Raw genomic sequence first — 21,203 nt, 5'->3', positions numbered from 1 at the left:
CAGACTGCTTTAGGAAATGTGAAATTCAATTGACTAGTACATTTCAGACTAAATATAGTCAAAACTGGTTCTTTATTCCTTCACTTGTTAGGTTTACAATTCACATTTGGGTTTTATCTCCTCAGTAACCACATTTTGTTAGAGGTCTCTGGAGCCCGAGTCTATTTTGTTTATTGGATTTCTTCCAGTGCTTTGTTTTGAGACACTGAGATAACTTTTGTCAAAGCAGCTGGGAACTAACTTACTGTTGTCCATTCAAAGTGTGTCTTCGACCTTAGAGAACCCTCCTCTAAGATGCTCTCCACTCGCACGTGTATATATGACAGTTCTCAGAGCCATCCTGGATGGAATCTCTTTTGCTTAGCTTTTCTGTCCTTTTACCAAATAGGTCTATGTTGTAATGTTTTTAAGAATGAGATCATGTTCACATGAGCTCTTTAAAGGTGCTCGTAGCTCTTCATACTTCTGTTGACAAATTATTAGCCTCTCCTTTCATCCTAATGAAGAGTCTTGCCGCTGCCATCTCAGTCCACAAGATGGTGTCTTTGGAACCAGAATCATTAGGAAGGGCTTCCATGTAATAATACTGGCACAGTTGCTCTATTAGAGATTATAAAACTTTACAGTGTCATCTTTGCAAGAAAAAAAAATGGGGCTTCAATCAACTACTTGTACTGGAGGTTGCCTATACATTTTTGTAGGGGGTGGGTAGTGGAAAAAATTGCTAGTTTGAACTCTGTAGTTTCTATGCTGTGTGCCTGTATTTAACCCTGGGAAAGTCTGATCACATATCCTTATTTAGTCAAATTTGAGCGGAACAGTTGCATTTTCTTATGGTCTAGCTCTGCCGCTTTCATATATCTTCCTTTATTTAACAACATACCTACTGTTCCAAAAGCCACAAAGTTGCTTCTGAATGTTCCTAACTGACTCCTCTCCTCACAAAGCTGTTACTGGGCTTCCCATTTCCTGTCCACTCAACCCTCCATTTCAGCAGCAGCAAGACAACAGTCTCTCTTCTAACTCCAAATCCCTTCTGAAGAGGCACATTCAACTGGGCACCCTTCATGATAACAACTTTTGTTTGCCCTTCAGAGGTAAGTGTATTTTTAAATCAACATTTTCTTCTAACACCAGGTGCCTCTGCCTCTTTAAAGAGCTTGGATTGTGTATTTAAAGGGTTAATGTAGCTTTCTAGAATTGTGGGTTTTGTCTTGTTTTTTAGTTGACCTTTCCTTCATCCAATGCAAAGTTGAGATTTGGAGTTTTTTGCCATAATTCTCACTGCCTGGCTGCCCCATTTTACTCATTTGTTTAACTGAATTCTCTCTCTCTCTCTCTTTTTTTTTTTTTAGTACCTGGTTGTTAGCAGACATAAAGGCTATACCATGTTAATGAGGCCCCAAACAGTGACTCATCCCTTGTCTGGAAGTGCTGATTTTACCCTCCCGGAATTGAGAGCAGAGACCTCTTTAGTCAGAATGAGATGATCAGTCTTGCTGCTATGGTGATGGAAGGCATGTTTTCAGAGGGAGTCAGACCTGGATGGCACTTCACCATCCCCCTGGGGAGAAAACACCGCTGCCAGCAGCTCCACTCTGATCCCAGGCGGTTTCAGGAACCAACTGCTTACGCCGGTGAGGGTTCTCAATTGTGAGTCACAGCAGTATTAGGTCAGGCATGTCTGGAAAGCTGCTGTTTCAGCCTTACACTTTTAAAACTGTGCCTGACTAAAGTTCATTTTGGTATTACTTTCCAATCACTCTTATTTAAAAAAATGACTTACTCATGAAGTTGCTTTTTATTGAAAAAAGAACATCTTCAAGCACAACTCTGAAAAAGCATATGTGTAACCCTCCACTTATCACCAACCCCTGGGAAACTAAAACCTGCTGTATGAGAGCCTCATTGTTAATAATTATTATTATTAAGTAGATATTTGTTGAGAACCAACTATGTGCCAGGACCTAGTAGTAATGGTTTATGTCTTAGAGATACTCACATCTAGTTATTAATAGAAAAAAAAATCTTAACAAAAAAACTTTTTCCTTATGTCAAAAATATCTTATTATAGAGCATTTGGAAAATTCAGAAAAGCATAAACTATGACAGGAATTATCAGTAATACCAGTATTCAGACATGTTTGTTAACATTTTGATCAATATTCTTCCATGTTTCTTCTATTTATATAGATGGTGGTTGTTACAACAACGGCGTGATTGTTCCTTACATATGTGCTTGCACTGCTTTTGAGATGAATGTATCAGATGTTGCTATTGATACATATTTTCCGTCTTTTATAATAAGCCCCATGCATTAGTTAGAACAATACTACCCACTATTATAAACACTGGAGAAGGAAACGGCAACCCACTCCAGTATTCTTGCCTGGAGAATCCCATGGACAGAGGAGCCCAGCAGGCTCCAGTCCATGGGGTCACAAGAGTCGGACACGACTTAGCAACTAAACCACCACCACCATTATAAATATGCTACCATATCTCAGTGGCTTAACCCAAGAGAAGCTTATATCTACATTGCCTAACAAACCACAGTGAGAACCTCTGGTCTGTGGGCAGCTTTTCAGATGTAGATTCAGACATTTAGGCATCTTCCCCTTGTGGCTCGGCCTTTCCCTAGAGTTCGAAAATATTTTTCCTTCAGTGCCAGAGGAGAAAGAGAAAATGGAGGAAGCACATCTGTTTCACAGATTTCCAGTTTGAAAGTAAGCTGCCTCACCTCTAGTCTGATGGCACTCACATTCCTGGGACCAGTCCCAAGGCTCCACCTACCCTCGCAGGAAGATGGGAAATGTGGCCTCCAGCTGGGCAGCTGCTTCACAGCGATGATTCTAGGCCATGGGAGGGAAGCCCCAAATTTGTGATGATCAGGTAAGTGTTCCCTGCTTGTTCCACCCATCTGGGCGGCCAGTATCCACATTCGAACTTCTTTCTAAACACAGAATATCCCTACTTCCTCCCCAGGGAATTTTCAATCAAGGCATCCCCCACATCTTAGATCTCTGAATGAGGAGTGTCTTCTTCACAAGTTTGGACGTTGTTCCTGTTGGTTTGGCAGCATTTCAATTAAAAGCCACTCCCTGGCACCCACATCGTGGTAGAGCAGGGACTGGTTAGCTAGGATAGTGAGAACGGAGACCTTGTGTCGATGGGACTTAACTAAGTATTGTGGACCGCGGTTTTGTTGTCCGTTCCAGGAAAACGTTGACCTGGAAAGACATGGGTGTAAATCAAGAAGTAATTTTATGGTTTGCTTTAGGAAACACCCACAGATTTTTTGTTAAGATATAATGGTCTTGTCACCTGGGTAAATAGCTCAAATGTTATAACATCTTACATATCAAGGATGTGCTTCAAGATCTTCCCTTTCACTTACATATACCTCTCCTAGATTGATCTAGCACCTACTTTGCCTTGTCTCAAGTACTTCTTCACCTTGAATGACCTGCCCTAAATCAATTGATCCCAAACTTTGAAACCTATCAATATCCCACTTCTGACTTCTCCCTCCTGAGACACTCAAAACCTCCATTGAGGTAGTCATCTTTTTTTTTTTAAACAGAAAAAACATTGTAAAATTTATTTGCAATGCACAAGTTAAGATGAATAAAATGGCAATGGCGTCTTTCCTCTGAGTTGGATTTATAAAAATATTAGTGAGCCCAGTTTGCTGTATTTTGCTGTTTCATTTGGGGAATGATGAAGAGAGTTTTTTATAATTCTAAAGCTTGAAGCTGTGATGTCATTTATCACAGTATCGTCTGGAATTCTGAAAATGGTCTGTCTGGGACGACTTGGACATTTCTGGACTTGACATTTGAAAGAAGTTGGGTAACCAAATACCATAATGGTATCTTTTTCCTATGTATATATCCTGTCATTCAAGAAATGGAGTTTATCTGCAATGTCACTGCCAAATAAAACCAAAAACAGGCGGGAGATATAACGATGCTGAGCCAAGAGCAAGTCTGATTCCTTTTTCCTCCAAGACACATACCAACCATAGGTTTCTGCTGTGAGGGTTACCTGAAAAGTGCCTTCCTCTGGGTTTCAGTAATCCCATTCAGGAGAATCCAGGAACTTCCTGAGACAAGCAGGGAGTTTGTCATTGGAAGTTTTCCTGTGCATGGCCTAACAGTGCTCCTTTTCCAGAGTAACCACTTCTGAGCTCATAGCAATAGTTCTGAAGTCAGGCAAAGAGGTCCCCAGAGGCTGGGAAAGGAAGTACAGATAAAATACTGGTGCCGACTGGGTGTGTTCATCCAAGACTGGGTGTGTTTATCCGTTAGGTTCTTCCATAAACTTGAATTTTCTTCCATAGCTGTAATACCATTTGGTTCACATTTCAGTCAATATTAAATGATACTGAAGCAAGTAATTAAGTCCTTTGCTTTTCCATCATCAGAGTTAAGTCCTCACAAAACCAGGGAAAGCCCAGACACTAGAGCTGGGGTGATTAAGCGTTTGGAGTGTATAGATCTCGAAAAACGAAGAGTCCCATGCTAGCATCCTTAAGTTCATCTGGGCCTCTCATCTAGCCCACAGATATGTTGTGGTTGCCTGGCCTTTCCTGGCCCACGTGGAGCTCCAGCCTCACGCACACGTAAGTTTCCCAGCTGAGAGTGCAATGCACTGGAGCAAGGTCCCGGACGCCCAGCCCCGGTGCTCGCCCCGCACCCAGGTGCTCCGTGACTGCAGCCAAACTCCAGCGTGGCAGGATGGCACCAGTGATGACCTCTTTTACTGCAATAAGATCTGAAAATTTTAGTTTTGTTTTAACAGACTTAAAAACACTGGGGCATTCAACGATTCAGAGGAAAAATGGGAGTCACACAGCAGTCCCTGCTCCCTGGCAGACTTGAAATCATGCTGAGTTTGTGACATTGTGAAGTACCTCTGTGCTGGCCAGGGGGTGAGTGGGAGTGGGGGAAGTGTCTCTCGAGTGAATATGGAACCAGTTCTCTGGAAGCAATTCTACTGGTGGAAATAGCCATGATACAGTGAATGTTGGAGAATGTCCTTTGCCCCTGCTCAGCTTGCTGTTTATGTAAATTTGGGGGTTTGAGGATAATGCTTAAACATTCAGCAGGATTTTTTTTCATGGGCACTGAACTATTATTTTTTTAATTTTTATTTTATATCGTAGAATAGTTGATTTACATAACGATAGTTTCAGATGTATACATAGTGATTCAGCTATATGTATACATAAGCAAGTCCCCTATAGACAAACGAGTTCCATTCCAAGAGTGTGTTCGTAAGTCCAGTTTGTTCATAAGCCCAACAAAATTTGCCTGGGTACCAAACTTCTACAGATAATGCCAGAAACGTGAACTAACTTAAGTGACTGGACTTTGTGAATGCACTTTTGTGTCTTTGAAAGTTTACAGCTTGAAGGTTTGTTTATGGGGAACTTACTGTATCTATTCTTTTTCAGATTCTTTCCCCTATAGGTTATTACAGAGGTTTGAGTAGAGTTCCCTGTGTTATACAGTAGGTCTTTGCTAATTATCTATTTTATATATAGCAGTGTGTATATGTTAATCCCAACCTCCTAATTTATCCCTCCCCTGTACCTTTCCCTTTTGATAACCTTAAGTTTGTTTTCTAAGTCTGTGAATCTGTTTTGTAAATAAATTCATTTGTATCTTTTTTTTTTTTTAGATTCTGCATGTAAGTGATATCTAGTGATACTTGTTTTTCTCTGTGTGACTTCACTAGAATAATGATCTCTAGGTCCACAAATGGCATTGTTTCATTCTTTTTTATGCATGAGTAATAGTCCATTGTGTGTGTACCGCATCTGTATCCATCCCTCTATCAAAGGGCATCTAGGCTGCTTCCCTGTCTTGGCTACTATGAACAGTGCTCCTATGAACATTGGGATGCATGCATCTTTTCAGATTCTGGTTTTATCTTGTTATATGCCCAGGAGTGGGATTGCTGGATCATATGGTAGGTCTATTTTTAGTTTTTTAAGGAAACTCCATACTGGTCTCTAGAGTGGCTGTACCATAAACAACATTTTCATTCAGCATTCTGGGTTCTTCGACAGTATAACTTCCTCCCTCCATAACTTCAAGTAGCCTCCTGTTCCAGGCAGTTTCATAGATGAGGACTTACATCTAAACATTTATCCCAGACCTCAGTCTCTGGTCTGCTTTATTTCTTAGCTTTCTTGTCCCACATCTTTCTCTTAACTTAATGATGACTATCTTAAATCTATCTTAACAGGCTTAGGTGGAAAGGAAATGTCCTTTATTCTGATTTTTGTTCCAGAACTAACTCATGCTGTTTAACTGAAAACATAAAGAACCTCTGCTGTTCAAAACCTTTTCAGTTACCTATTAGTGTTTGAGTTCTAGAATTAGGCAGACTTTACAATTGTGAGAAAACCCGGATAGCTGCATTCTCTATATTTCCTTTCATGTTTGCTAGCAAACTGGTCAATTCTTGCCCGAGTCCATCTTTCTTCCAACAGCGTGCTAAAAACAGCCAGTAATGAGCTAACACAACATTCTAATTTAGAGCTGCAAGTTTGGCAGGTACTTAGTTATTGGCAGCCAAGTTTCTTTCCAAATCAGTTGCCACTGCATAAATAGCTCTCCATCTTTCCAATTTCCTCCATCAATTTCTGCCATCCCCTGAATGATGGTGTTTGTTGCAGGATTCTGTTAGAAGAGCACTCTAGTTGCAGGACCAATTTTTAGGGTGAAGATAAATGTCTCAAAATAAGTGATCTGAAAAACACAAGTGTATTTCCTGCTCCTCACACAGACCTATGTGGGTGTTCCGTGTCAGCAAGTGACCTTTCATGTGGAGAGTTGAGGACCGCCATTCATACTATGGGGCTTCCCAGGTGGCTCAGTGATAAGCAATCCACTTGCCCACGCAGGAGTTGCAGGAGGTGTGGGTTTGATCGATGGGTTGGGAAGATCCTCTGGAGAAGGAAATGGCCACCCACTCAGCATTCTTGCCTGGAGAATCTCACGGACAGAAGAGCTTTTGATGGGCTACGGTGCATGACATTGCAAAGAGGTGAACAGGACCAAAGCGACGGAGCGCACATACTGTGCCCCTGCGCCTGCTGCTCTCCTGCCACCCGGAGCCTTGGGATTCTCACTCAGCAGAGGACGGGATGAGTACAGAGTGCACACCTGGAGTGTCGAAGTGACACACAGTGTTTCTGCTCACATTCTGTTGGCAAGGAGTAGTCACAAGACCACTCCCTGCCGGTGCGGTGGGGGATGAGATGTGTAACCCCTCCTCAGGATCAGGCAGCTGCTTTCCAGTGACAGCATTGTACTTAGGAAGGAGGACAATTTGTAGTGGTGAGTTGGTCATCTACCACATTCCCCCTTTTAGGGCAAATTTCTTTCTGATCTGGATACCAGAATCCTAATTTTCTGTTACGATTCAGTCACTAAGTTGTGTCCAGCTCTTTGTGACCTTGTAGACTGTAGTACTCCAGGCTCCCCTGTCCTCCACTGATCAGCCAGAGTTAGTTCAGATTCATGTCCACTGAGTCAATGATGCCTTCCACGCATCTCATCCTCTGTAGTCCTCTTCTCCTCCTGCCCTTAATTTTCTCAGCATCAGGGTCTTTTCCAGTGAGTGGGCTCTTTGCATCAGACGGCCAAAGTATTGTAGCTTTAGCATCAATCCATCTAAGGAATGTTCAGGGTTGATTTCCTTTAGGACTGACTGGTTTAATCTCTGTGCTATCCAAGGGACTCTCAAGAGTCTTCTCTAGCATTATAGTCAAAAACATCAGTTCTATGGTGTTTAGCCTTCTTAACGTTCCAACTGTCACATCTGTACATGACTACGGTAAAAACCATAGCTTTGACTATATGGACCTTTGTTGGCAAAGTGATGTCTCTGCTTTTTAATATGCTGTCTAGTGCATCATAGCTTTCCTTCCAAGGAGCAAGCATCTTTTAATTTCATGGCTGCAGTTAAACAGTCTGCAGTGATTTTGAAGCCCAAGAAAATAAAAATCTGTCACTACTTCAATTTTTTCCCCTTCTATTTTCCATGATTTGATAGGCTAAGATGCTATTACTTCATTTTTTTTTTTGAATGTTGAGTTTCAAGCCAGCTGTTGTACTCCGCTCTTTCACCCTCATCAAAAGGATTTTTAGTTCCTCTTCACTTTCTGCCATTAGGGTAGAACCATCTACATTTCTGAGGTTGTTGATATTTCTCCTGGCAATCTTGATTCCAGCTTGTGATTCATCCAGCCCGGCAAGTTGCATGATGTACTCTGCATAGACGTTAAATAAGCAGGGTGACAGTATACAGCCTGACATACTCCTTTCCAATTTTGAACCAGTCAGTTGTTCATATCCAGTTCTAATTGTTGCTTCATGACCGACATACAGGTTTCTCAGGTGGCAAGAAAGGTGGTCTGATATTCCAGTCTATTGAAGAATTTTCTACAGTTTGTTGCAGTCCACTCAGTCAAAGGCTTTAGCACATTCAATGAAGCAGAAATAGGTGTTTTTCTGAAATTCCCTTGCTTTCTCTGTGATACAATGAATGTTAGCAGTTTGATCTGGTTTCTATGCTTTTCAAAACCCAGCTTATATATCTAGAAGTCCTGAGTTCACATACTGCTGGAGCCTATATTGAAGATTTTGAGCATTACTTTGCTAGTATATGAAATGAGTGCAATTGTGTGGTAGTTTGAACATTCTTTGGCATTGCCCTTCTTTGTAATTGGAATAAAAACTAACCTCTTCCAGTCCTGTGGCCACTGCTGAATTTTCCAAATTTGCTGGCATATTGACTGCAGCACTTTAACAGCATTATCTTTTAGGATTTGAAATAGCTCAGCTGGAATTCCACCACTTCCATTAGCTTTGTTCATAGTAATGCTTCCTAAGGCCCACTTGACTTCACATTCCAGGATGTCAAGCTCTAGGTGAGGTACCAAGCCTTTGTAATTATCTGGGTCATTAAGACCTTTTTTGTATAGTTCTTCTGTGCCTCCTTGCCACCTCTTCTTAATCTCTTCTGCTTCCATTATTCCTTACCATTTCTAACCTTTATCAGGCTTGATTTCCTTTAGGATTGACTGGTTTGATTTCCTTGCTGTCCAAGGGACTCTCAAGAGCCTTCTCCAGCTCCAAAATTAGAAAGCATCAATTCTTTAGCACTCAGCCTTCTTTATGGTCCAATTCTCACATCCCTACATGACTTGCTGTTCTCTGGAACTTTGCTTTCAGTTGGGTGTATCTTTCCCTTTCTCTTTTGCCTTTCACTTCTCTTCTTTTCTCAGCTATTTGTAAAGCTTCCTCAGGCAACTACTTTTCCTGCTTGCATTTCTTTTTCTGGAGAATGGTTTGGGGCACTGTTTCCTATACAGTGTTGTGAATCTCTGTCCATAGTTCTTCAGACACTCTGTCTACTAGATCTTATCCCTTAAATCTATTTGTTACCTCCACTGTATAATCATAAGGGATTTGATTTAAGTCGTACCTGAATGACCTAGTGGTTTTCCCTACTTTCTTTAATTTAAGCCTGCATTTTTTAATAAGGAATTCAATCTGAGCCACAGTCAGTTCCAGGTCCCATTTTTGCTGACTGTATAGAGTTTCCCCATCTTTGGTTGCAAAGAATATAATCAATCTGATTTTGGTATTGACCATTTGGTCATTTCCATGTGTAGAGATGTCTCTTGTTGCTGGAAAAGGGTGCTTGCTGTGACCTGTGTGTACTCTTGACAAAACTGTTAGCCTTCTCCCTCCTTCATTTTGTACTCCAGGGCCAAACTTGCTGTTGGTCCAGGTATCTCTTGACTTCCTACTTTTCCCCCATATGATGAAAAGGGCATCTTTTTTGGTGTTAATTCTGGAAGGTGTTGTAGGTCTTCATAGAACTGGTCGACTTCAGCATCAGTGGTTGGAGGATAGAGTTGGATTACTGTGATGTTGAATGGTTTGTTTGCCTTGGAAATGAAATGAGATCTTCCTGTCATTTTTCAGATTGCACCCAAGTACTGCATTTTAGACTCTTTTGTTGACTATGAGAGCTACTCCATTTCTTATAAGGGATTCTTGCCCACAGTAGTAGATATAATCGTCATCTGAATTTAATTTGCCCTTTCCCGTCCATTTTAGTTCACCAGTTCTTAAGATGTCAATGTTTGTTCTTGTTATCTTGACCATGTCCAGTTTACCTTGATTCATGGACCTAACTTTTCAGGTTCCTATGCAGTTCTGTTCTTTACAGCATCAGACTTGACTTTCACCACCAGACACATCCACAACACAGTCATTTCTGCTTTGACCCAGCTGCTTCATTCTTTCTGGAACTATTTGTAATTGCTCTCTGCTCTTCCCCAGTAGCATATTGCTCACCTTCTGACCTGGGGGTGGGGGGGCCTCATTTTCCAGTGTCTTATCTTTTTGCCCTTTCATACTGCTCATGGAGTTCTCACTGCAAGAACACTGGGGTGGTTTGCCATTCCCTCCTCCAGTGGGTCACGTTTTGTTAGAACTCTTCATGATGACCCATCCATCTTGGGTGGCCCTGCACAGAATGGCTCATAGCTTCATTGTGTTATGCAAGCCCCTCTGCCATGGCAAGGCTGTGATCCTTGAAGGGGGTAACTGTCTGTGGCTGCAAATAATAAATATCCAGTTAATTCATTGTTTTTTCTTCCATATGTGCTGTTATCATCAGGGCTCAGGAGTTTCCATCATTCACCTGGGGTAACTGCCTTAAATTCCTAGTTGTATGAGTTTCCTACTGCATCTGTAAGAAATTCCCACAAACTTAGTGGCTTAAAGCAGCTCGTATTTATTTTCTTACAATCCTGAGAGTCAGAATTCTCCTTGGACTGAAATCAGTGTGTACCTTCTGAGGCTCTCTGACAGTATCTGCTTGCTTGCCTTTCTCAGCTCTTAGAAACCAGTTGTGTTCCTTGCCTCATATACCTTCCCCCATTTTCAAAGCCAGAAGTATAGTGTCTTCAAATCTCTCCCTCTCTCTGATAGCTTGTTCTGTAATCACATATTTATTAATTTTTCTGCCTGCATTTCTCCCGTTATAAGGACTCTTGTGACTATCCTAGGTCCACCCAGGTAATTCAGGGTTACCGCCCCATCTCAAGATCCTTAATTTACTCCCATCTATCTCTTTTTTGCTATATAAGATAACATATTCCCAGGTCCTAGGGATTAGGACATGGGCACGTTTCATGATTAGATGGTTATTATCTTGCCTACCCCAGAATCCACATCTCTCATCTTCACCCACTTCAGTATATGCTCCACACTGCTACCAGAGTGATCTCTCTAAAATTCAGAATTAGCCAAATCATTCCTATTTTTTTTTTAAAGTAGTACATTTTATTACTAGACTGGTGAATTTTGGAAAATGACTTCTCAAAGCAAACCTAACGTGAAGAGTCAAACAAGATCACACCAATTGGAGAAAATGCATATAGGGTATAGAAGCAGAAGCATTTTTAATTTCTCAGTTTACTTCACTGTGTCCTATATACTCATGATTCAAAATTATTTATATGAAGTATAAGCAATATGAATAATTCTATTAGTGTCAGATAAATAGCAAGGCAATTTGATATTTGTATGTATTACCAAATGACCACCATAATATCTATTTAACATCCATCATCATATGTAGTTACAATTTTTTTCCTCATAATGAGAATTTAAGACTATTCTTTTAGCAACTCTCAAATATGCAGTTCTGTTTTATTAACTATAAACACCATGCTGTATATTACATCCCCATGGCTTATTTTTAATTGGAGGATAATTGCTTTACAATATTGTATTGGCCTCTGCCACACAATGACATGAATCAGCCACGAGCATGTGTATGTCCCCTCCCTCTCGAACCTTCCCCCACTCCTCACTCCATCTCCCCCCTCTACGCTGTTACAGAGCACTGTGTGAGTTCCCTGAGGTATGCAGCAAATTCCTGTTCAGTTCAGTCCAGTCGCTCAGCCGTGTCCGACTCTTTGTGACCCCATGAATCGCAGCACGCCAGGCCTCCCTGTCCATCACCAACTCCCGGAGTTCACTCAGACCCGCGTCCATCGAGTGGGTGATGCCATGCAGCCATCTCGTCCTTGGTCATCCCCTTTTCCTCCTGCCCCGAGTCCCCCCCCAGCAGCAGGGTCTTTTCCATCTGTTTTACATGTGGTAGCAGATATGTTTCAATGCTGCCCTCTCAATCGGTCCCACCTTCTTCTTCCCACTCTGTGTCCAAAGTCTGTTCTCTATGTCTGTGTCTATTCTTGCTCTACAAACGGGTTCATCAGTACCATTTTTCTAGGTTCCATATATATGCGTTAATATGTGATATTCTGTCTTTCTAACTTACTTCACTGTATAACAGGCTCTAGGTTCATCCGTCTCACTAAAATTGACTCAAATGACTGAGTAGTAGTCCCTTGTATATGTGGACAGCTTCTTTCTCCATTCATCTGTCGCTAGACGTCTAGGTTGCATCTGTGTCCTAGCAATTGTAAATAGTGCTGCAATGAACACAGGGCTTCATGTGTCTTTTTCAGTTATGGTTTTCTCAGAGCATATGCCCAGTAGTGGGATTACTGGGTTATATTTATTCCCAGTTTTAAAAAGAATCTCCATACTGTTCTCCATAGGGGCTATATCAATTTACATTCCCACCAACAGTGCAAGAGGGTTCCCATTTCTCCACACCCTCTCCAGCATTTATTGTTTGTAGATTTTTTTTTGATAATGGCCATTCTAACTGGTGTGAGGTAGTACTTCATCGTAGTTTTGATTTGCATTTCTCTAATAATGAGCAGTGTTGAGCATCTTTTCATGTGCTTCTTGGCCATCTGTCTGTCTTTTTTGGAAAAATGTCTGTTTAGGTCTTCTGCCCACTTTTTATTGGGTTTGTTGTTTTTCTGGTATTATGTTGCATGAGCTGCGTGTATATTTTGAAAATTAATCCTTTGTCAGTTGTTTCATTTGCTATTATTTTCTCCCATTCTGTTTAGTTTCCTTTGCTGTGCCAAACCTTTAAAGTTTAATTAGGTCCCACTCGTTTGTTTTTGTTTTATTTCCATTACTCTAGGAGGTGGGTCAAAGAGGATATTGCTGTGATTTATGTCAGAGTGTTTTGCCCATGTGTTCCTCTAAATGTTTTATAGTTTCTGGACTTACATTTAAGTCTTTAATCCATTTTGAGTTTATTTTTGTGTAAGATGTTAAGTGTTCTAATGTTATTCTTTTACATGTGGCTGTCCAGTTTTCCCAGCACTACCTATTGAAGAGGCTGTCTTTCCTCAATTGTGTTGTTGCCTCTTTTGGCAAAGATAAGGTGCTCACAGATGTGTGGGTTTATCTCTGGGCTTTCTGTCTTGTTCCATTGATCTATATGTCTGTTTTTGTACTGGTACCATACTGTCTTGATTACTGTATCCATGACTTATTTTATAACTGGGAGTTTGCACCTTTTGACTCTTTACCCATTTCTCCTACCACCCCCCTCCACCTTCATTCGTTGCCTCTGGCAACCACCAATCTGTTATTTGTATCTATGAGCTCTTTTTTTTTTTTTTGAAGATTCTACTTATAATGATTAGCATGATGCCCTCAAGGTCCATCCTTGTTACAAATGGCAAGATTTCCTCTTTTTTTAATAGATGACAAACATTGTATATATACACCACTTTTTCTTTGCGCATTTATCCTTTGATGGGCATTTTGTTGCTTACTTATATTGACTAGTGTAGATAGTGCTGCAATGAAAATGGGAATGTAACTATCTTTTTGAATTAGTGTTTTTGTTTCCCCTGGGGAAATGCTCAAAAGTTAAATGACTAGATCATATGTTCTATTTTTAATTTTTTGAGGAATCTCTGTACTATTTTCCATGATTGTACCAATTTACATTCCCACCAGCAGTGGACAAGAGTTCTCTTTTCTCTACATCCTTAATGCCTATTATTTCTTGTCTTTTTGGTAATAGCCATTGAAACATGTCTGAAGTGATACCCCATTTTGGTTTTGATTTGTATTTCACCGATTAGTAATCTTGAGCATCTGTTCGTGTATATCTGTTTGCCATCTGTATGTCTTCTTTGGAGAAATATGTTTAGAACTTCCACCCATTTTTTAAACTGGATTGTTTGTTTTTTGTTACTGTGTTGTGTGAGTTCTTTATATATTTTGGATATTCATCCCTTATCAGATAGATGATTTGCAACTATTTTCTTGCATTTGGTAGGCCGCCTTTTCATTTTCTTTGTGATTTCTTTTGCTCTGAAGTTGAAGTAGTCCCACCTGTTTGTTTTGCTTTTGTTGTCTTTGCTTTTGGTGTCAAATCCAAAAATCCTTGCCAATACCAGTGTCAAGGAGCTTATCGCCTGTTTTCTTCTTAGGAGTTTTTATGGCTTCAGGTCTTAAAATCAAGTGTTTAATTCATTTTGAGTTAATTTTTGTGTTTGGTGTAAGATAGTGGCCTATTTCATTCTTTTGCATGTGTCTGTCTGGTTTTCCAACACCTTTATTGATGAGATTGTCGTTTTGACATTATGTATTTTTGGCTCTTTTGTCATACATTAATTGATCATATAGTTTGGGTTTATTTCTGGGCTCTCTTCTGTTCAGTGAATTTATGTATCTCTTTTTATGCCAGTACCATGGTGTTCTGATTACCATAGCTTTGAATATAATTTGAAATAAGGAAGCACGATGCTTCCAACTTTGCTTCTTTCTCAAGTTTGCTTTGGTTGTTCAGAATCTTTATAGTTCCATACCAATTTAAGGATTTTTGTGAAAAATGCTATTGGAATTTTGATAGAGATTACATTGAATCTGTAGATTGCTTTGGGTAGTGTGGACTTTTTAGCAATATTCTTCCGCTTCTTGAATACAGAATATCTTTCCATTTATTTATATTTCCAGTTTCTTTCATCAATATCTTAGTTTTCAGCATACAGATCTTTTTCTTTCCTGGTTAAATTTATTCTTGAGTATTTTCTCCTGATACACCTGTAAATGGGATTGTGTTTTTAATTTTTCTTCTGATCATTTTTGGTGTATAAAAACACAACATATTTTTGTATATTGATTTTGTATTCTGAAACTTTGTTGAATTTGTTGATTTATTCTAACAGTTTTTTTGTTGGCGTCTTTTGGGTTTTCTATATATAAAATATCATGTTATCTGCAAATAGTGACAGTTTCACTTCATTTTTGATTTGGATGGCTTATTTTTCTTGCCTAATTGCTCTGGATAGGACTTTGAATACTATGTTGAATAGAAGTGGTGAGGATGGGCATCCTTGGATATGATGCCATACATCATACCATACCATGCCATCACTGGATATAATGTTAGCTATGGGCTTGCCATATGTAAACTTTATTATGTTGAAGTACATCCCCTCTATATTCACTGTATTGAGAGTTTTTATCACTAATATATGTTGAATTTTGCTAAATGCTTTTTCTGATCTATTGAAAGGATTGTACAATTTCTATCCTTCATTAATGTGGTATGTCATGTTGATTGATTTTCTTATGTTAAACCTTCCTTGCATCCTTGGAATTAATCCCACTCAATTGTAATTTATGATCCTTTCAATGTATTATTGAATTTGATTGCTAACATTTTGTTGAGGATTTTTGCATCTATGTTCATTTTCTGGAGATATTGGCCTGTATTTTTCTTTATTTGTAATGTCCTTGTCTGGTTTTGGCATCAGCGTGATGCTGGCCTCATAAAGTGAGTTTGGAAGTGTTTCCTCCTCTTCTGTCTTTTAGAAGAATTTGAGAAGGGTTGGTATTAATTCTTCCTTAAATGTTTGGTGGAATGCACCAGTGCAACTGGACACTTGTTTCTTGGGAAGTTCATCACAACTCCTTAATGTCTCTCTATCCATTATGTATAAGTAAGTTCTGTTATTCTTACCATACATGGTGATGCATGTTATTTGCTATTTGCTGCTTTTAGTAGATTTACCTGCCAGGAGAAAATACTAAACCATGAGTCTCTCTAGTATTATTTCCTGAGAATTTCCCTGCTCTTCTAATTTTTGCTTCAGCAACTCCAAACTTCACATAGATTTCTGAATGTATCCTGACATTTTCATCTTTCACTCCCCATATGTTGTTCTATCTACCTGAAACTCCTCTTTAGTTCTGCTAGAAAGCTTCTATTAATATTTCAGATTTTAACATATGTATCCACTCAACTGAAGTCTTAGATAATTGCCTTGCATAAGCCTGACTAAATCCAATTATTGATTTGCTCAGTACCAGCACCCACACAGATGAACATAACGGGAGAAAAACATTTCTCTGTGCTGACTTGTCTCATGTTTTGTGACTGTAAACTCTAGTGCACTCTCAGAACTTCCTGTCAACACAACCATACCTCCCTAGTGTGCGCCCTCTTCTCATGCTCCCTTCCCCAACATTTCCCACCTTCTCTTCCTTTCAAAATCTGATATCCCTTCTTCCATCCTCACACTAGACTGGGGATTTTGCTTCCTCTATAAATTGAAGCGGTAGGAACAAAGCCAAGAGAATTTCATGCTGCCCGTCTAAAACCTGCGTTCCTGTAGGTAGTGAGTTACGTTCTCCACTTTTCCTTCTGTTACGTAAAAGATCTGTCAGTGCTCCCATCTGAGTCAACCCTTCTGTGGGCACTGAAACCTCTCTCCTTTCAATGACTTTGTTCCTGCCATTTCTCTCCTCTCCCGAACTCCTGTGTCATATAACCTGCAGATTGAGAAGCTCATGAGCCCTGAGCACAAGAAACATAAAGGAAATATACATCACATCCAGACTGATATGGTTATATTTTTAAAATCAAATTAGGGGAATTTGGGCAATAATCTCTTCAGTGCAGTCTTTCAGTCCTGTCCAAGTCTTGTGACCCCATGGAATGCAGCACGCCAGGCTTCCCTGTCCATCACCAACTCGCGGAGCTTGCTCAAACTCATGTTCATCGAGTCAGTGATGCCATCCAACCATCTCATCCTCTGTCATCCCCTTCTCCTACTACCTTCAATCTATCCCAGCATCAGGGTCTTTTCCAATAAGTCAGTTCTTCGCATCATGTGGCCCGAAGTATTGGAGTTTCACCTTCAGCATCAGTCCTTCCAATCAATATTCAGGACTGGTTTCCTTTGGGATTGACTGGTTGGAGCTCCTTACAGTCCAAGGGACTCTTGAGTCTTTTTCAACACCACAGTTTAAGAGCATCAATTCTTTGGCACTCAGCTTTCTTTATAGTACAACTCTCACATCCATACATGACTACTGGAAAAACCATAGCTTTGACTAGGCAGACCTTTGTTTGCAGAGTAATATCTCTGCTTTCTAATATGCTGTCTAGGTTGGTCATAGCTTTTCTTACAAGGAGCAAGTGTCTTTTAATTTCATGGCTGCAATCACCATCTGCAGTGATTTTGGAGCCCAAGAAAATAAAGTCTGTCACTGTTTCCACTGTTTCCCCATCTATTTGCCATGAACTGATGGAACCAGATGCTGTGATCTTCATTTTTTGAATGTTGAGTTTTAAGCCAACTGTTTCACTCTCCTCTTTCACTTTCATCAAAAGGCTCTTTGGTTCTTCTTCGCTTTCTGCCACAAGGGTGGTATCATCTGTGTATCTGAGGTTTTTAAAATTTTTCCCGGCAATCTTGATTCCAGCTTGTGCTTCATCCAGCCCAGCGTTTCTCATGATGTACTCTGCATATAAGTTAAATAAGCAGGATGACAGTATACAGCCTTGATGTACTCCTTTCCCAATTTGGAACTAGTCTGTCTTTTCCATGTATGGTTCTAACTGTTGCTTCTTGACCTGCATACAGATTTCTCAGGAGGAAGATCAGGTGGTCTGGTATTCCTATCTCTTGAAGAATGTTCCACAGTTTGTTGTGATCCACACAGTCGAAGTCTTTGGCATAGTCAATGAAGCAGAAGTAGATGTTTTTGTGGAACTCTCTTGCTTTTCCTATGATCCAGCAGATGTTGGCAATTTGATCTCTGGTTCCTCTGCCTTTTCTAAATCCAGCTTGAACATCTGGAAGTTCACGGTTCATGGACTGTTGAAGTCTGGCTTGGAGACTTTTGAGTATTACTTTGCTAATGTGTGAGATGAGTGCAATTGTGTGGTAGTTTGAGCATTCTTTGCATTGCCTTTTTTTGGGATTGGAAAGAAAACTGACCTTTTCCAGTCCAGTGGCCACTGCTGAATTTTCCATATTTGCTGGCATATTGAGTGCAGCACATTCACAGCATCATCTTTCAGGATTTGAAATAACTCAACTAGAATTCCATCACCTCCACTAGCTTTGTTCATAGTGATGCTTCCTAAGGCCCACTTGACTTTGCATTCCAGGATGTCTGGCTCTAGGTGAGTGATCACATCATTGTGGTTATCTGGGTCATGAAGATTTTTTTTGTATAGTTCTTCTGTGTATTCTTGCCACCTCTGCTTAATATCTTCTGCTTCTGTTAGGTCCATACCATTTCTGTATATCTCTCAAATAATCTCTTCAAATTTTTTTTTAAATTTCCTTCTATGGAAATAAATGCCTTTTTATGGAGATTTCAATTACACATGTTTTAGGCTTCCTAAAGTTGCTCACAGCACATAATCAACTGCTCATGATTTTTCTGGTTGGTAAAGAATCCACGTGCAATGCAGGAGACACTGGTTCAGTTCCTGAGTAGGGATAGGCTATCCACTCCAGTATTCTTGCACTTCCCTGTGGCTCAGCAGGTAAAGAATTTGCCTGCAATGCAGGAGACTTGGGTTCAATCCCTCGGTTGGGAAGAACCCCTGGAGAAGGGAAACGCTACCCACTCCTGTATTCTGGCCTAAAGAATTCCATGGACTGTATAGTCAATGGAGTTACAAAGACTCAGACATGACTGAGTGACTTTCACTTCCAATGTTTTTTAGTTTTTTCCCTCTGCTTCATTTTGCATAGTTTGAACTACTTTTTATTTGTCAGTTCATTTATTTTGTAGTGTTTAATGTACTCATAATCCCATCCACTGTATTTCTTTCCCAGACATAGTTGTTTTTATATCTAGAAGTTCTTTTTGGAACTTTTCCTATATATATTTAAATATTTCCAGTTAACATGCTCAAATATTTCTTTTCTTGAACATAGGAAATATAGTAACTGTTTTAATGCTCTTCTCTACTCATTTTATTATTTTGTGCCCTTTCTCGATCTGTTCATTTCTGTTGATTTTTTTCCATATCATGGTTTGTGTTTTCCTGCTTCTTTGCATGCCTGATGATTTTTATCATATGCCAGACACAGTGAATTTTACCTTATATATTGCTGGGTATTTTGTACTTCAGTAGTTAAAAAAATTTTTTTTTTCTGTGACTCAGTTAAGTTACTTGGAAAGAGTTTGATTTTCTCTGAGGCTTGTTTCTAATGAACTGTTAGGTGGGATCAGAAAATCCTTTAGGCTAATCTCCTCCCACTACAGGGCCAAGTTCACTTTTGATACTCTGTTGACACCAGAGTACTCTAATTCACAGGTGAATCCACAAGGACTTCTCACTCCGGCTAGTGAAAGCACAAACTATTCCCAGCTCTGTGTGGCCCCTCGTGATTAGCTTTTGGGAATTTTCTCCCAGCTTTGCTAATCCTTACTCAGCTGAACACTCAAGGAGTATCCTCGGCAAATTTCCAGCTCATTCTCTCTGCAGGTCTCTTCTTGGAACTTGACCCTGTGAACTGGACTTGCCTTGGCTACCCTGCTCTCCTACTTTCTTCTCTCAAGGAGACTATTGAGTAGTTCTTGGGCCCTCACTCCCGCTTTGTATTATGGCTGGAAACTCTCTAGGCACTGAACTTGGGTAATCATAGGACTTATCTTTTCTCTTCCTGTTTCTCAGAGATCACTTCCTGTGGCAACTAATACCCAATGTCTGAAAACCATGGTTTGTTTTGTAGCCATTGTGTCTATTTTTAAAATTGTTTCCAGCTAGAAGGTAAATCTAGTCCCCAGACTACATCCTGGCATACTTAATTTTGAACGCTTGACTTTTTTTTTTAATATGATGACACATAACCATATCAAAGTGCATACTGGCTTTTTGTCGGTGTTCAGTCACTTGATTGTGTCTGACTCTTTGCGACTTCATGGATTGCAGCATGTCAGGCTTCCCTGTCCTTCACCACTTCTGGAGTTTGCTCAAACTTACGTCCGTTGAGTCGGTGATGCCATCCATCCATCTCATCCTCTGTCATCCCCTTCTCCTCCTGCCTTCAATCTTTCCTAGCATCAGGGTCTTTTCCAAGGAGTAAGTTCTTCGCAGCAGGTGGCCAAAGTATTGGAGCTTCAGTTTCAGTAACAGTCTTCCAACGACTATTCAGGGCTGATTTCCTTTAGGATTAACTGGTTTGATCTCCTTGCTGTCCACGGACTCTCAAGGGTCTTTTCCGACACCAGAGTTCAAAGCATCAGTTCTTCGGCTCTCAGCCTAAAGTTCTCACACTGCTGTGTACGTTCTAGGTCCCACAATAGACTTCCCAACCTGGGGATCTGGCAAAGGGACTGAGTATCCCAAACGAATCTGACTTTGAAGGTCAGCAGGATTTGATTACAGAACTTCCACAGGACTGGGGAAGCAGAAACTCTTGGAGGGCACAAACAAAACCTTGTGTTTACCAGGACCCAGGAGAAAGGAGCAATGACCTCACAAGAAACTGAGCAAGACTTGCCTGTGTGTGCTTGAGAGTCTCTGTCAGAGGCGTGGGTGGACAGTGATGAACGCGGGGTAGGGGAGGGTCAGGGGCCCTGGCTGCAGCAGTCGGGAGGCCCAGCTTGCTCGCATGAGTCCTTTTGAATGAGGTTGTTCTTACTGTCATTACCCCTACTGAACACAGCCCCACCCATCAGCAGAAAATTAAAGACTTACTGAGCATGACCTCGCCCACGAGAACAAGAGCCAGTTTTCGCCACAGCCAATCCTTCCCATCAGGAAGCTTACACAATGCCTCTTATCTTCATCCATCAGAGGGCAGACAGAATGAAAACCACAATGAGAGCAAACTAACCAAACCAATCACTTGGACCGTAGCCTCGCGTAACTCAATGAAATGATGAGCCATGCTGTCTAGGGCCACGCAAGATGGAGAGGTCTGACAAAACATGGTCCACTGGAGGAGGGAATGGCGAGCCACG

The 21,203-nt window shown here is 40.5% G+C and overlaps 1 pseudogene; it reads right to left on the bottom strand.

Annotated features, from left to right (window-relative positions):
- Window positions 1–3,763: 3,763 nt before the first annotated feature.
- Window positions 3,764–8,279, bottom strand: LOC138442864 (popeye domain-containing protein 3 pseudogene; annotated as a pseudogene).
- Between the last annotated feature and the right edge of the window lie 12,924 nt (window positions 8,280–21,203).

Source organism: Ovis canadensis, chromosome 6 (genome assembly GCF_042477335.2).
Source record: "Ovis canadensis isolate MfBH-ARS-UI-01 breed Bighorn chromosome 6, ARS-UI_OviCan_v2, whole genome shotgun sequence".
Taxonomy (NCBI): domain Eukaryota; kingdom Metazoa; phylum Chordata; class Mammalia; order Artiodactyla; family Bovidae; genus Ovis; species Ovis canadensis.
This window is presented reverse-complemented; position numbering and strand designations above follow the sequence as displayed.